The 16,978-nt window shown below is 37.8% G+C and overlaps 1 protein-coding gene across 4 annotated transcripts in view; it reads left to right on the forward strand.

The window, feature by feature from the left end:
* CCDC148 (coiled-coil domain containing 148) overlaps nt 1-16,978 on the forward strand; it is a 284,045-nt gene that overhangs the window by 32,313 nt on the left and 234,754 nt on the right. The gene's annotated exons all lie outside the window — the stretch shown is intronic.

Raw genomic sequence — 16,978 nt, forward strand, 5'->3', positions numbered from 1 at the left:
TTTCAGCTTTCAACTGTATAGATTGTATATTTTCACAAAGGGGATGGTTATCCAGTTTCTAATGAGGGAAATGGGCCTGTAGAGGTAGTTCTGACATCTATCTCCTTTCACACACATATTCCTGATCACCATAGACTTAAGTGGTCAATGTATTTTTATTGTTTGGCTTAGCTGCCTTTTATTATCTCATATGTTCCTAGCTCTATGTTTAGTGCTTTAGAGTGTTACTAATCTCCAAAACAAGCATACAAACATTACTAATCCTATTTTACAAGTTAAAAAATTGAGAGCCAGACAAATTAAGCAAATTGTTCAAAGCGATAGTTAGTAAGTGGCAAGGCCAGTATCTCTGAAGCACCAAAAGCGATACATACCCTTCCTACTACTTCTTCACGAGCTAATTCCTGGTTTTATCATGGAAAATTGAGAGTTGACTTCACATTTGGCTGTTTCCTGGTCTTTGTGACATAAAATTCAATTCTAAAAAAAGGTTTTTTAAAACTTCTATGACTCATTCTTAATATAACCTTTCCATAGTAATTAAATTTTCATAGAGCTATTTGATGACTTTTTAAAATTAGGCATCATGATTTTTAATTCTTTGGAAGTCAGTAGAATTATTTTGATGCTTGCTTGTTTCCAAATATTAAAAGCTGAGTAATTTAAGCCTGTGAGCTCAATCAGTTAGAACATGATCTTGGTATTGATCATCATACAATTCTATTGATGTCCCACAGAAAAAACCCAGTCCAAAGCTAAACATAATGCTACTCCTGGCACACATTTGGGTTATTATCTTCTCTAATTATAAAATACAGCATGGAAAGCCAACTGTATTTCTGCTTCTATATCACCCTAAAAAATGGAATGGGGTGATTTTTATACTTTCTTTCACTCTTCTAAAAGTTGCAATTTTGTTTTCTGTTAGCATGCACATATTGATTCACTCATTTGTTCATTAAAACATGTTTATTGTATACTTTCTAAATGCCAGGCATTATTCTAAGAGATATATGATAAACAAGACAAAAAACATGTTTGCCCCGTAGAGCTTCTATTCTAGTGGGTAAAGACAGACAAGTAACCAAAAAAAAAAAGAAAAAAAATAGTGATAATTGTTTGTAAGATGATATAACAGAGTGCTCTGAAAAAAGCAGTTGGGGATTGGGGATGTTATTTTGGGCAGGATTGTCACATATTGTCACATAAGATCTTCTGGTAGATGTGACTTTTGAACCAAGACCTGAACTATGAGAAGGAACTAGCCATTTGGGAACTACTTCCCAAACAAATGCAACAGACTTGGAGGCAGAAATGAACTTGGGAGGTACCAGGAACAGAAAGAAGGTGTTACTAGCATAGTTTTTAAGGCTGGAAGAGGAGGCAGAGGCCAGACCTTGAGGATTTAAAATAAATTTAATTTTTCCATCAGTTTCTTCTGAAATGACATTACTGATATTATTATATTGGCCTTAGAGTTAGTTTTGCCTTCTTGATACTGTTATGCCAGAGAGAAAATCATATCTTATCATAAAATTTTAGAATGGAAAGATTTCTTAGAAATTACCTAGTCCAACCCCTTCATTTTAGAGATATGGCAATTTGAGCCCAGAAAAGTTAAGTGACTTGTAGGAGGTTAATCAGCAAGGCTAGGTAAGCTAGGATTTGAGCCCAGGCTTTAGTATTAGAGGGTACGATGTTCTTTCCGTAAAACTAATTTAAAAAAAAACACACTCAAGGGATTTTTAAATTTATGGTGTTTTAATGGCTCTCTTATTACCTATTTGATTTTTTTTAAAAAATAAATTACTATAATTTAACCAGTATTTAAATATAGTTGTTTTAGATTTGAACTATGCATATTGTAAAAAAATCATTTGCCAAAGTTTTATAAGAGCAGAATGATGCAAAAATTGGCTTAGTATCCATCTTTTAATTGCCTTTAATTGTACCACCTGCTGAGATTCTTAATTTGGTGTCTTTATACCTCGGGGGATCCACAAATGGGCTTCAGGGTTCCATTAACCCTTTGAAAAAATGTACAATGTTTTACACACCTGTGATTATCCTCTGAGGAATAGACAACAAGACAGAATTACACAAGCTTAATTTATAGGGGAGTGCATGTGGAGGGCAAAAGAGAGGGAGGAGGAATAGAAGGCAAGAGCCTTGAGACCACAAGGCAGGTCTGGCGTCTGTGAAAGGAGAGAGGGGAAGGAGGATTTGGTCGGAGGCATCAGACTGCAGTATAGTTCTAAGAAAGTCTCATCCAAGCTAATGTGGAGTCCCCAAGCAAAATTTGCTTATTGGAAGCATCCTATATTGGACAGAAAGGTACATATACCATTACCTCTTCCATGCTTAGTTATTGGCTCCAAGCAGCCCTAGGGCAAGTGCTGTGAGCAGTCATGAATCCAAGGGGTAGTAGCTGGGGCTGTCTATCAACTCAGCTCCTGGAAGGAGTTCTATGAAGGATATCTGAGTGGTACACTTCCAGGGCCACCACAGTATGTTTATTTGCACTCCTTTGAGGGAACTATCTGTGGCTGTTGTTACATTTACAAAGTGTTTGGGTTCCAAAGAAAGTTCAGAACAACTGACTATTCAGACACCTTGATATAGTTTGGATTTGTGTCCCTGCCCAAATCTCATGTTGAATTGTAATCCCCAGTGTTGGAGGAGGGAACTGGTAAAAAGTGACTGGGTCATGAGGGCGGAATTCCCTTTTGCTGTTCTTATGATATCGAGTGAGTTCTGACGATATCTGGTTGTTTAAAAGTGTATAGCACCTCTCCCTTTGCTCTCTTCCTCCTGCCCCAGCCATTTAGAATGTGTCTGCCTCCTCTTCTGCCATGATTGTAAGTTTCTTAAGGCATACCTAGCCGTATTTCCTGTACAGCCTGCAGAACCATGAGCCAATTAAACCTCTTTTCTGTATAATTACTCAGTATCAAGTAGTTCTTTATAGCAATGTGAGACTGGGCAAATACAGAAAATTGGTATTGAGAAGTGGGGCATTGCTATAAAGATACCTGAAAATGTGGAAGTGACTTTGAAACTGGGTAAAGACAGAGAGGTTGGAAGAGTGCAGAGGGCTCAGAAAAAGATAGAAAGATGAGGAAAAGCTTGGAATTTCATAGAGACTTGTTAAATTGTTGTGCCCAAAATGCTGATAGTAATATATGGACAATGAGGCTGATGTGGTCTCAGATGGAGATGAGGAACTTATTGGGAACCGGAGCAAAGGTCACTATTGTTAGGCTTTCGCAAAGACAGACAGCATTGTGCCCCAGCTCTAAGGATCTGTGGAACTTTGAACTTGAGAGAGAGAATTTAGGGTATCTGGCAGAAGAAATTTCTAAGCAGCAAAGCATTCAAGATGTGGCCTGGCTTCTTCTAACAGGATATACTCATATGTGTGAGCAGAGATGATCTGAAACTGGAACTTCAAGCTGGCTGCAGAAATTTGCCTAAGTAAGGAGCCAAATGTTAATAGCCAAGAAAATAGGGAGAATGCCTTCAAGTCATTTCAGAGACCTCATGGCTGCCCCTCCCATCACAGCCCTGGAGGCCTAAAAGGGAAGAATGGTTTCCTGGGCTGGGCCCAGGGCCCTGCTGCCCTGTGTAGCCTTGGGACACTGCTCCCTGTGTCCCAGCCCCTCCAGCCCCAGCCATGGCTAAAAGGATCCCAGCTATGTCTCAGGCCACTCCTCCAGGGGGTGTAAGCTACAAGCCTTGAAACTTCCATGTGGTGTTAAGCCTGCAGGTGCACAGAGGACAAAAGCTGAAGCTTGGGAGCCTATGCTTAGATTTCAGAGGATGTATGGAAAATCCTGGATGTGCAGGCAGAAGTCTGCTGAATGGGTGGAGCCCTCATGGAGAACCTCCACTAGGACAGTGCAGAGGGGAAATGTGGAGATGGAGCCCCTACACAGAGTCCCCATTGGGGCACTGCATAGTGGAGCTGTGAGAATAGGGCCATCATCCTCCCGACATCAGTATGACCTGAATGTGAGACATGGAGTCAAAAGAGGTTATTTTAGAGCTTTAAGATTTAGTGATTGCCCTGCTGGGCTTTGGACTTGTACAGGGCTTGTAGTTCCTTTCTTCTGGCAGATTTCTCTCTCTTGGAAAGGGAGTAATGCCTATACCCCCATTGTATTTTGGGAGTAAATAATTTGTTTTAGATTTTACAGGCTCATAGGTGGAAGGGACTTGCCTTGTCTCAGATGAGACTTTGGAATGTGTGGACTTTTGAGTTAATGCTGAAATAAGACTTGGGGGACTGTTGAGAAGAGATGATTGTATTTTGCAATTTGAGAAGGACATGAGATTTGGGAGGGGCCAGGGGAGAATGTTATGGTTTGGATTTGTACCCCTGACCAAATCTCATGTTGAATTGTAATCCCTAATGTTAGAGGAGGGGTCAAGTGGGAGGTGATTGGATCAAGGGGGTGCACTTACCCCTTGCTGTTCTCATGATAGTGAGTGAGTTCTTATGAGATCTGATTGTTTAAAAGTGTATAGCACCTCACCCTTCACTCTCTTCCTCCTGCTCCAGCCATGTAGAATGTGTCTGCTTCCCCTTTGCCTTCTGCCATGATTGTAAGTTTCCTGAGGCCTCCCTAGCCATGCCTCCTGTACAGCCTGCAAAACCATGAGCCAATTAAGCTTCTTTTTTTTTAAAATGAATTACTAAGTCTCAGGCAGTTCTCTGTAGCAATGTGAGAATGGACAAATATACACTTAAATAGTTAAATTATGGCCCCAAACTATGGACTCAAATTTATCACCTTGAGTTTGGTAAGTAATACATACCAAATCATTGCTAATTGTGATACTGTTGCCATTATCTCTTTATGGGTGACAGAGACATTTATACTTTTTACATTCATATCTATCTCAATGAAAGCAAGGAGTGTCAGACTACTGGCTCTAGGTTTATACCACAGGGTATGGATGTACCTATTTTTCCTTAGGAGAAATGCTAAAGTTTCAGATCATGGATGATGGAAACCAAATTTCTGGATTAATGTCATCATTCTGGCACTGACTGACTGCTTGACTATAGCAAATTACTTCATCCCTCTGTCTTACATTTCTCATTTCTAACATTGCACATAATCATAATAGTGTCTGCCTTCTGGAATTGTGGGAAGGATTCAATGAGATGATTTCCAGAAAGCTCCTCATATTGTGCCTAGCACACATTATTCTTATGGTGATAGGCTATTGGGCATTGGGCATTGCAGTTTGCCCCACTTGAGCAAATTCAGCACTCTAAAATGTGAACTTTGGGAGTGAATGAATGGATTAAGCTCTGATCCTATGTGATCCTACAAGCTGCAGAAAAATCCTATGAAAACTTGGCTCTTCTAACATATTTGAAAACTTCTTTAGTAAAACAGTAGTGTTTCTGGTTTGGTAAGATTTGAGGAGATACTTAATTTTTTCTTTGGGCTTATTTGTATTTTTAATTATAAAATTATGCATTATTTGTATAATTAAACATTTTAGATTTTATGCCTATTTAACACATCTGTTTTTAAAGCAAGTTAGAGCTATAAAGATGATTTTACATAGAAGTGGATTATTTCATAATATATTACTATTACTGTTGTTGCACATATGTTTTAAAAGTTTTCAGATTTCCCCTAGAGAGCTTGACCTTTATTGATGTATCACTTTCTGTTTGGGTGACACTGCCTTTTCTCCTTTAACAACTTCCTTGATTTATCTCAGTCTGTTTTTTCTGTAATTCCTTTTAAATTTCCTATCTTCTTGGTATAGCTACTTTTCACTATTTCTGGTATAAATATTTTAGTAAGGCAGATATGATAAAAATTTGAAATATTAAATAAGCACTCACAAGTTATTTAGTCCAGTGGTAGCAAATTATAGCCCAAGGAACAAATCTGGCCAGCAGCCTATTTTTGTTATTAGAATCATGCTTTTAAAATTACACATTGGCTATACAGCTCTCATGCTACACAACTGAGTTGAATAGTTACAACAGAGACTGAATGACAAGCAAAGAAGAAAATATTTACTGTCTGTCCTTCTACAGAAAAAGTTTGCAAACACCTGATTTAGTTTCCTCGAAATAAAAAAAAAAAAAGGCAAGAGAAAAAAATGTTCTAGAGCAAGATACTTCTTTGAGGGTAGGAACTGTGTCTTACTCATCACTTTATCCTTAGTAGCTAACCTACAGCCAGGCTTATTTATATGAGATAATAATCAAATATTTGTGGAACTGAGTTGACTATGGCTTTACTTTACATTAATTTTAAAAATTAAATGGCTTAAATTAAAAAGAGATTTCTTCCCAGTATGTTTTTATTAAAATGGCACTGTAGAGTAAACTAGCTGGGCTAGCCCACTGAAGTGACCATTATAAACAATCTCTCTGGGGTGATTTGTAATACACTGGACAAACATTCCTTTTGTGAAAAAAAAAAAAACACAAAACTATTAGTTTAATGGGATAATATGTTTGAGAGAGACTGCTTGACCACCTTCTGCTTCTTTTAACATTTTGCTTTTTATACTAAGGCTCCTTTATAATTTCTTAATACTTTAGGGATGAAAACTCATCAAATTACTAAACTCAAATGCATTTTTTACAAATATTTTCTGTAAGTTTATTTTAGCACCTTGTTTGGAAAAATTGTTGAGGTAGTAAAACCTTTGTATGTGGCTACATGTGAATTACAAAATTAATTTTTAACACTTATATTGCTATAAAGGTCAAAATGTTTTAAACAATTATAATTTATTAATCATTTGTATTATGCAGAATTTCACAAAGTAACAAACCTAGCATTAAGTGGATAATTGCTATGTTAAAATTGTTAAAATTGGGGCATAGATTTCTTGTTTTCTGTTTGTAATCCATTTGTTTTTGTTTGACAAACAAGGACATCAATTATTAATAACTTTGGCAGTTTTCCATAAAGTGCTTCCTATTGATAGAAATAATCTGAGATATTTCTTTCAAAAAATTCCTATGCCTCTCTCTTTTAAATTCTGATTCAGTATTTGTGGGCTGGAACTGGGGAATTTTCATCTTTAGAATACAAGCACTCTGAGTTATTCACATCATGAGAGGAGTTTAGGAAATGTTGATATAAAGAATACCTTCATGGGAGTGATGTCACCAAGATGACAGACTAGGAGTCCATTCCTCATCTCCTTCTAAAACAATGACTTACTATCCACAGATGAAAATAGCTCTAGGAGAGTTTTAGAGTACAATTTAAAAGCTACAGCAACCCAAGGAACACAACAACTGGGGATAGGCACATAGAAAAGCACCGGAAACAATTTATCTGTGTTATCCCATCACTTAGGCCACCACAACTCAGTGCCAAAAAGTTTCCTTGGCTGAAACTTCCTGATGTAGTGGAAAAGGAAAGCAGGACAACCCCCGTAATCGTCACCATCACAGACCCTTCAGCTTTTCAGCCAAGGATCCCTACAGCTTTTGTCAGTAAAACCCCAGCTGACAGAGCTGCACAGAGCCCACACCACTGCACCACCCCAAGCCAGAACTGCCTCTGTGACCCTTGGAGCTGGAGCCACTGCACTACTCCCAGCGCCAACACTGATGCACACCTATGCCCCTGACTTGATTCCACTGTGCACTCATGCACCCAGCACTGCTGCACATCCCACCCAGTTAGTACCCTTGCAGACACTCACAGGGGAAGGCCTCTCCCCACCGAAGCCAGATCATAAAGTATAGAAGAAGTAACTCCTTCAAATGCACAGACACCAACACAAGACTATAAGGAATGTGAAAAATCAGGGAAACATGATACCATCAAAGGAAAACAATAAATTTTTAGTAATTGACCCCAAAGAAATGGGGATCTACAAATTGCCTGACAAAAGATTTAAAATAATTTGTTTAAAAAAGCTTGATGTGCAACAGGAGAACACAATTAGACAACTTAATGAAATTAGTAAAACAATACATAAACAAAATGAATTCAACAAAGGAATAGAAATAACAATGAAGAACGAAACAAATTCTAGAGTGCTTTCTGGTGCTTTTCTATATGCGTATCCCCAGTTGTTGTGCTCCTTGGGTTACTGTAGCTTTTAAATGTACTCTAAAGCTCTCCTAGAGCTATTTTCATCTGTGGATAGTAAGTCATTGTTTTTGAAGGACATGAGGAATGGGACTCCTAGTCTGTCATCTTGGTGACATCACTCCCATGAAGGTATTCTTTAAATCAACATTTCCTAAACTCTTCTCATGATGTGAATAACTCAGTGCTTGTATTCTAAAGATGAAAATTCCCCAGTTCCAGCCCACAAATACTGAATCAGAGTTTAAAAGAGAGACGCATAGGAATGTTTTGAAAGAAATATCTCAGATTATTTCTATCAATAGGAAGCACTTTATGGAAAATTGCCAAAGTTATTAATAATGGAATGAATGAAATGCAATAGTTTCTACAGCAAACTCAATCAAGCAGAAGAAACAATCAGGGAATTTAAATACAAGTTACTTGAAGTTATTTAGTCAGAGAAGGAAAAGAAAAAAGAATGAGAAAGAGTGAAAGAAGCCTTCAGGATTTATGGTACATTTTCAAGTGAACCAATATACAAATTATCAGAGTCATAGGGAAGGAGAAGAGAGAGAAAGAATAAGGCAAAAAGCTTACTTAAAGAAATAATGACTGAAAACTTCCCAAATCTGGGATAGGAAATAGATGTCCAGATTTTAGAAACCCAAAGGACTCCAAATAGCTTGAACATAAAGAGGTCTACTCTGAGGCACATTATAATTGTAAAAAGTCAAAGACAGACAATTTTGAATGCAAACAGAAAAGGAATCACATATAAGAGAATTCCATAAGTATACCAGTAGACTTCTTAGCAGAAACCTTGCAGCTCAGAGAAAAGTGGGATGGTATATTCAAAGTACTAAAAGAAAAAAAAATTGCAAACCAAGATGATACCTTGCAAAACTATCCTTTAAAAATAAAGGAGTAGTTAGAGTAGTTCTCAGACAGACAAAAACTGAGGGGTTTGTCATCACTAGATTTTCTTTTTTTTTTTTTCCTGTTTTTTTTTTTTTATTATTATACTTTAAGTTCTAGGGTACATGTGCACAACGTGCAGGTTTGTTACATATATATACATGTGCCATGTTGGTGTGCTATACCCATTAACTCATCATTTACATTAGGTCATCACTAGATTTTCCTTTGAAAAATGCTTAAGGGAATTCTTCAATTTCAAACAAAAATATGCTAAACAGCCACATAAAAGCATATGAAAGCATAAATCTCACTAATAAAGATAAATATATAGACAACAAATAATTTAACATGATAATGGTGGTGTAAATTTTAACCCTAATATTAAAGTTAAAAGACAAAATATTTGTTAATGGATACACAATACAAAAAGAAGTAAACTCTGACTGTAAGAACACACTGTGTGTATGTGAGGGGTGATAAAAGTATAGAGATTTTATATGTGATTGAAGTTGTTATCAACTTAAAATAAATGAATACAAGATATTTTTTGCAAGCCTCAAGGTAACTACAAAGAAAAAAACCTATAATTGATACACAAAACATAAGAGAGAAGGATCAAACCAAATTACTATAAAAATCATCTCGTAACAAAAAAAGACATCAAGAAAGCAAGAAAGGTAGAGAGGCAACTGCAAAACAGACAGAAAGCAACTAACAAAATGACAATAGTTAGTTCTCACTTACCAATAATTACATTAAATATAAATGGATTAAACTTTCTAATAAATGGCTGAATGGATTAAAACCAAGATCTAGCAATATCCTGTCTCCAAGAGACTTACTTTGTTCTTAAGCATACACATAGGTTGAAAATGAAAGGTTGGAAGAAAATATTCCATGCAAATAGTAACTGAAGAAGAGCGGGGGTGGCTACACTTATGTTAGACAAAATAGACTTTAAATCAAAAACTGTTCTAGAGGAGGTCATTGTATTAGTCTGTTTTCACGCTGCTGATAAAGACATACCTGGCCGGGCGTGGTGGCTCAAGCCTGTAATCCCAGCACTTTGGGAGGCTGAGACGGGTGGATCACGAGGTCAGGAGATCGAGACCACCCTGGCTAACACGGTGAAACCCCATCTCTACTAAAAAATACAAAAAACTAGCCGGGCGAGGTGGCGGCGCCTGTAGTCCCAGCTACTCGTGAGGCTGAGGCAGGAGAATGGCGTGAACCCGGGAGGCGGATCCAGCCACTGCACTCCAGCCTGGGCGACAGAGCGAGACTCCGTCTAAAAAAAAAAAAAAGACATACCTAAGACTAGGGAAAAAATAATTTTAATGGACTCACAGTTTCATGTGGCTGGGGATGCCTCACAATCATGGCAGAAGGTGAAAGGCACGTCTTACATGGTGGTGGCAACAGAGAATGAGAGCCAAGTGAAAGGGATTTCTTATAAAACCATCAGATCTTGTGAGACTTATTCACTACCACAAGAACAGTATGTTGGAAACTGCCCCCACAATTCACTTATCTCCCACCGGGTCCCTCCCACAATACATGGGAATTACGGGAGTACAATTCAAGATGAGATTTGGGTGGGGACACAGAGCCAAACCATATCATTCTGCCCCTGGCTCTTCCAAATCTCATGTCCTCACATTTAACAACCGATCGTGGCCGGGCACAGTGGCTCACGCCTGTAATCCCAGCACTTTGGGAGGCCGAGGCGAGTGGATCACGAGGTCAGGATATCGAGACCATCCTGGCTAACACAGTGAAACCCCATCTCCACTAAAAAATACGAAATAGTAGCCGGGCGTGGTGGCGGGCACCTGTAGTCCCAGCTACTCGGGAGGCTGAGGCATGAGAATGGTGAGAACCTGGGAGGTGGAGCTTGCAGTGAGCTGAGATTGCGTCACTGCACTCCAGCCTGGGCGACAGAGCAAGACTCTGTCTCAAAAAAAAAAAAAAAAAAAAAATCGTGCCTTCCCAACAGTCCCCCAAAGTCTTAACTCATTTCAGCATTAACTCAAAAGTCCACAGTTCAAAGTCTTATCTGAGAAAAGGCAAATCCCTTCCACCTGTAAGCCTGTAAAATCAAAAGCAAGTTAGTTACTTCCTAGATACAATGGGGGTACAAGCATTGGATAAATACAGCCATTTCAAATAGGAGAAATTGGCTGAAACAAAGGGGCTACAGGCCCCATGCAAGTCCGAAATCCAGCAGGGCAGTCAAATCTTAAAGCTCCAAAATGATCTCCTTTGAGTCTATGTCTCACATCCAGGTCACCCCGATGCAAGAGGTAGGTTCCAATGACCTTGGGCAGCTCCACCCCTATGGCTTTGCAGGGTGTAGCCCCCCTTCTGGCTGCTTTCATGGGCTGTCATTGAGTGTCTGTTGCTTTTCCAGGCTCATGGTACAAGCTGTCAGTGGATCTACCATTCTAGGGTCTGGAGGATGGTGGCCCTTTTCTCACAGCTCCACTAGTCGGTTCCCCAGTAGGAACTCTGTGTGGGGGTTCTGACTCCACATTTCCCTTCTGCACTGCTCTAGCAGAGGTTCTCCATGACAAGGGATACATAACCAGAAAAAAATTATATGTGTATATATATAATATATATATATATTTCAAACAACTCAACTCACTAGCAAAAGCACAAATAATCCTATGAAAAAATGGGCAAAAATCTGTATAGACATTTCTCAAAAGAAGACACATAAATGGCTAACAAGTATTTGATAAGTTGCTCAACTTTAATAATTATTTGGAAAATGCAGATCTAAACTACAATGAATTATTACCTCACACCAGTTAGAATGGCTATTATCAGAAAGTTGGTGAGGATGTGGAGAAAACAGAACCCTGGACATTATTGGTGGGGATGTAAATTGGTACAGCTATTATGGAAAACAGTAGGTAGTTACCTCAGAAAGTTAAAAATAGAACCACGTGATGATCCAGCAATCCCACTTATGGGTATATATTCAAAGGAAATGAATCAGTTAACTGCAATATTATTCAGATAGCCCAGATATGGAAACAACCTAAATGTCCATCAATGGATGAATGCATAAAGAAAATGTGGTATATATGTGTGTGTATATATACGTGTGTGTGTGTGTGTGTGTGTGTGTGTGTGTGTGAACATTATCCTTAAAAAAGAAAGACACCCTGTCATTTGTGACTACATGGATGAAACTGTAGGACATTACGCTAAGTGAAATAAACCAGGTACAGAAAGACAAGACAAATGCTTCATGATCTCACTTACATGTGGAATTTAAAATAGTCAGACTCATAGAATTAGAGTGTAGAATGGTGCTTGCCAGGGGCTGGTGGAAGAGGAAATGGGGAAATATTGGTCAAAGGGTACCAAGTTTCAGTTATGCAAGATGAATAAATTCTGGAGATCTAACATACAGCAATGTGACTATAGTTAATAATACTGTATTATATATTTGAAATTTGCTAAAAGGGTATATATTAAGGGTTCTCACCACAGAAAAGAAAAAAGAAAATGGTTATGTGAGGTGATAGATATATTAATTACATTGTGGTACACATTGTATATATATATCAAAAGATTCAGTTGTATACCTTAAATATTTATAATTTTGTCAACTATACTCCAATAAAGCAGAAAAATACTTTCACATTTTCTTAATCATATATAAAGTGTTTTGAAGGAAACTTGAAAGACTTACTTGGATCCATAGTATACTCCCACCAATGAATGGACCATTTTTATATTTATTCAAAGAATTTAGTGTTTGTACTTAAAATAGGCTAAATATTAGATAATTTTATCAGTACTTAGAGTAAGTTTCTTTTAATATTTTAGTAACTGACTCTCCTTCAATATCTTAACCTTATTTGGGTCACAGATTCCCTCTGAGAAGTTGATGAAATCTGTGTGATCTCTCCCCAGGAAAATTAACACATGCAAATTTTGCATATAATTACAAGGCTTCTACAAACTCAGACATACAACAGTGGATTCCAGCCATGAACCAGTTTAAGGTCTATTCTTCAGTTAGGACCCACATTATTTTTAATTTTGCTCTATGCTAAGTATCTTAGCCTTGCCCTTAACTTTTTTTTCTTGCTGGATGCTATATTGCCAAAATTTAATAACTGGTCCAGGGTTCTGGCTGAATATACCTCTCTTTCCAGTTAAATATGACATATGTTACCATTGTACTTCTTTTCCTTAATATGTCAATTTTTAAAATCTCATGTATTGTGGTACAACTCCAGTTTTGGAGAAGCTATAAGAGTAAGAAGTTGACAATTTATTGGGGGAATAATAGAGGGAAAAATACCTTGAGATAGGGTGACTCCTAATAGACTCCTGATCGTGCAATCCAAGAAGGGAGATGCTTGGGGGAAGGAGGTAAGGTGACCAGAAGCTAGCCACCAAAAGCCTAGTGCATACTGGAATCAAAGGGATGAGTTCAGAGAGCTGGCAGCATATGCCCTTGGTCCCTCCCTAGTTTTAGAAATGAGAATTCAGGGAGGAATGAAAACAGCTTGGGTGGCAGATGGCTGCAGAGAAAACTGTTTCAACCCAAATTTGAGGATTGTGTCAAAAAGCCCAGGCAGAAATAATTTTATTTTCTTCAGGGTCTTAGAGTTGATATCCGGGGGTAGAAAGAGAAATACTGAGTGGGGAAGAAATGGGAGTAGAGGGGAAAAAAGAGAGAGACAGAGGGAGAGAGAAGCGCAGGAAAGAAGCCACACTTGTATTATCTATACAAAAGTAGTCTAATTGATTATCTCGTGGAAATGTAAAGTGCCAGGCTGAGCATGGTGGCTCACACCTGTAATCCCTGCACTTTGGGAGGCAGTGGTGGGAGACTCACTGGAGCTCAGGAGTTTAAGACCAGCATGGGCAACATGGCAAAACCCTGTCTCTACAGGTAATACAAAAATTAGCCAAGCATGGTTGTGCCCACCTCTAGTCCCAGCTACTCAGGAGGCTGAGGTGGGAGGATCACCTGAGTCTGGGAGGTCGAGGTTACAGTGAGATGTGATCATGCCACTTCACTCCAGCCTGGGCAACAGGGAGACCCTGCCTCAAAAAAAAAAAAAAAAAAGAAAGAAAAAGAAGTGTAATCTCTTTAACTGGCTGTAACCTCAAGAGTGTGCACTTTAAAATTAGTTACTGAAAGTGTATATGTACTACTTTATGCTTCACTGTGAGAAGAGGAATATTAGAGAAAACGAAAGGGCCAGCGTCTCCCCTGTATGTCAAATTGTCAAGGCTCAGAGCTTACAATAGCCCACAGGACATTTTATTTTGAACTAGAAACATACAGATCCAGCCCTCCACTAGGACTTGTGGCCTAGCGAGCACAATGCTGTTGGGATATCAGTGCCCATTTCTCTCCATTGCCATCCCTCTGTGTTAACCCGTTAAAAAGAACTGAATTTCTGCTTAGGCTTCAGGCAGCAGAGGGGATGCGGACAGCCTTTGGGTATGTGTAAGCATATTCAGGTCTCTTGCAAGGCCAGAGCCCCTACAATATTATTCATTTCTAGCATTCCAGCTGTCCATGTAAATGTGAATCTGGGTAGGAAGGTTACAGAACAGCAATTTGGGAGAGATGCAGGTGGAGAGATCAAAAAGGAAAGAGGTACTGGTTCAGCAAGCCATACCACATAGAGCCACCCTGACGGTCAATAAGGAGGCAGATGTTTCAGCCAGACTGCTCGTCCATCCAGAAGCTACTTGTAATTTTGATCTTTTCATAAATAATCATAGAAATCATTCCAGAATTATATTTGTATGTATTTATACACATACATTTATACATGATTCATATACATTTTTCCTATATTCATAAATGCTAGCCATTCTTTCATATGAGTTACTTTAAACTATTACAGTATTCAATGAATGTACTATCCAATAAATGCAATTAATGTCAACAATTCCTATTATGTCTACTCTAACAAAATATGAAACATGTAAATTAGGTAAATCATTAACTTATGTGAGGAATTTTGAAACCATGATCCAATCTTATTGAACTGTTCTTTAATGTTTAATGCTAATTAACCAAACATTTAACACATTTTATTCACATAAATGATTATGCTAAAAATATTTTACACTTATTTTCAATATTTAGCTTTTGCTTTATCTTCTTTTTCAATTTCAGTGAAAATCTGGGCAATAAGATATTGCTGATCAAATATGATTTGTGTCCATGTCTTTATTTGTATCAGTTTAGATTGTCCTCAATTAAGGCTGCTCCATTTCCTTCATTTAGACTTATTGAATGTCACATATTGCCACTAGTAAAGCTTACGGTTATAAGAGGTATACAAGCACTGTATCTTCCTTTGTATTTAAACCCCATATTACTGTTTGCAGGTTCAAGATAATCTGTAGGGCTTTTTATTTTCTTAAAATAGGCAATTTAAAAATTCTATTAATGTTTTGAATATGTAATACTTGATAATGGTTCAAAATTAAAATGTCAGAATGTATACAAGGAGAAGTCTTGGGACTACTCCTTCCCCGTTCCCCTGTTCCTCCTAGCCCCATAAGGAACCATTTTTAGTAGCTTCTTATTAATCATTTCTGTATTTCCTAATGAAAATAAAACACAAATATATGTTCTTATTTTTCTCCCTGTCTTTCAAAAAGAGGTGACGTTTAAAAATTCTGCCCACAACGCCTTTTAACCTTGCTGCTGACTTATTTTTCCAGTTGGTAACTTACTTCTTTGCAAAGAGAATTCATTAAATCATCTATGTATGCATTCAGAAGATCTCTATAAAGTTATCAAAATTAACAGGATGATTTTAAATAATTATTAATTGATTCCACTCTTACAAGTTTTCAGAATGGATTGGTTGATTTGCTGGAAACACAGTGCTTGAGGTAAGGACGTCAGAGAGGGAGTCTGATCCTCCCTAGTGACTGGAATGTTCTGGCACACTATGCAGGTTACTGCCTTCCTGGTTTGATGATCTGGATAACTGCTGAGCTATTTTTTTCATAGTTTAAAAATTAGTTTAATTTCTAGCATAAAAGCTGTGCTAAAGGCACAACATAGGAAAGTATATACAGATGTAAAAAATGATTAAGGATGTTTTACGCTCAATGCAAATTTTAAAAACTTGTAATTTCAAATCTTGTAAAAAGTGATGTTTCAAGAGTTTGAACTGTTTAGAATGCTGAAGAGGAGTTTGATGCTAACAATTATCTCTCGTGTGATCATATCACCAACTAATTACAAAATTGGAAGTTTTTTATTCACTCAAGCACTTTCTCCTTCTCATTGCTAATATTTCTATTCAGGGTCTCTAGGCATCCTCATTCACTAATATGATTTTGTATTTCATGTGTAGCATTAGAACCTTGCTCCCAGTCCTCAGCATTCCATGATACACGACTGTGCTGCACAGACCATGGTTAGGGTGTGCTTCCATCCTTGCCACTATGTTGCAAATAGAGCCCCCTTTCAACCTCAGGAGTGCCCTGGATTTGGTGTTAAATTCTGCGGTCACTCTGTGAGATTTGTCAATGATAACAATGACTTTTATTGAGCATTTGCTGTATACCAGGCACTGTGTTAAGGTCTTTGCATGTATTATTTCTTTTATTACTGCATAGAGCATAACTCTTCCATTAGGCAACTGTATTAGAATGCTATTTTACAAAAGGCATTGGGAGCCAAGAGAGGTTAAGTAATTTACCCAAAGTCAAACAGCTAGTAACTGATAAACTGGGACTTGAATTCAGACTTGTTGTATCTGCACAGTAACTGTTTGTGCCTTTGCTGTGTTATGAGAACAAGTCTGTGGCCACCGAACCCGAGTTAGGTTGGTAACAACTTGTGGTGCTGGGACAACTGAGTTTCTTTTGATTGCCTTAAATTTATTCAGCCCATTCATCTGTGAACTAAATAAATACATTCTTTTTCTTTTTATTTTTTAGTAAATGACAAGACAAACAATGTTGTGTGTGTG

This window comes from Macaca thibetana, chromosome 12 (assembly GCF_024542745.1).
Source record: "Macaca thibetana thibetana isolate TM-01 chromosome 12, ASM2454274v1, whole genome shotgun sequence".
Taxonomy (NCBI): Eukaryota; Metazoa; Chordata; class Mammalia; order Primates; family Cercopithecidae; genus Macaca; species Macaca thibetana.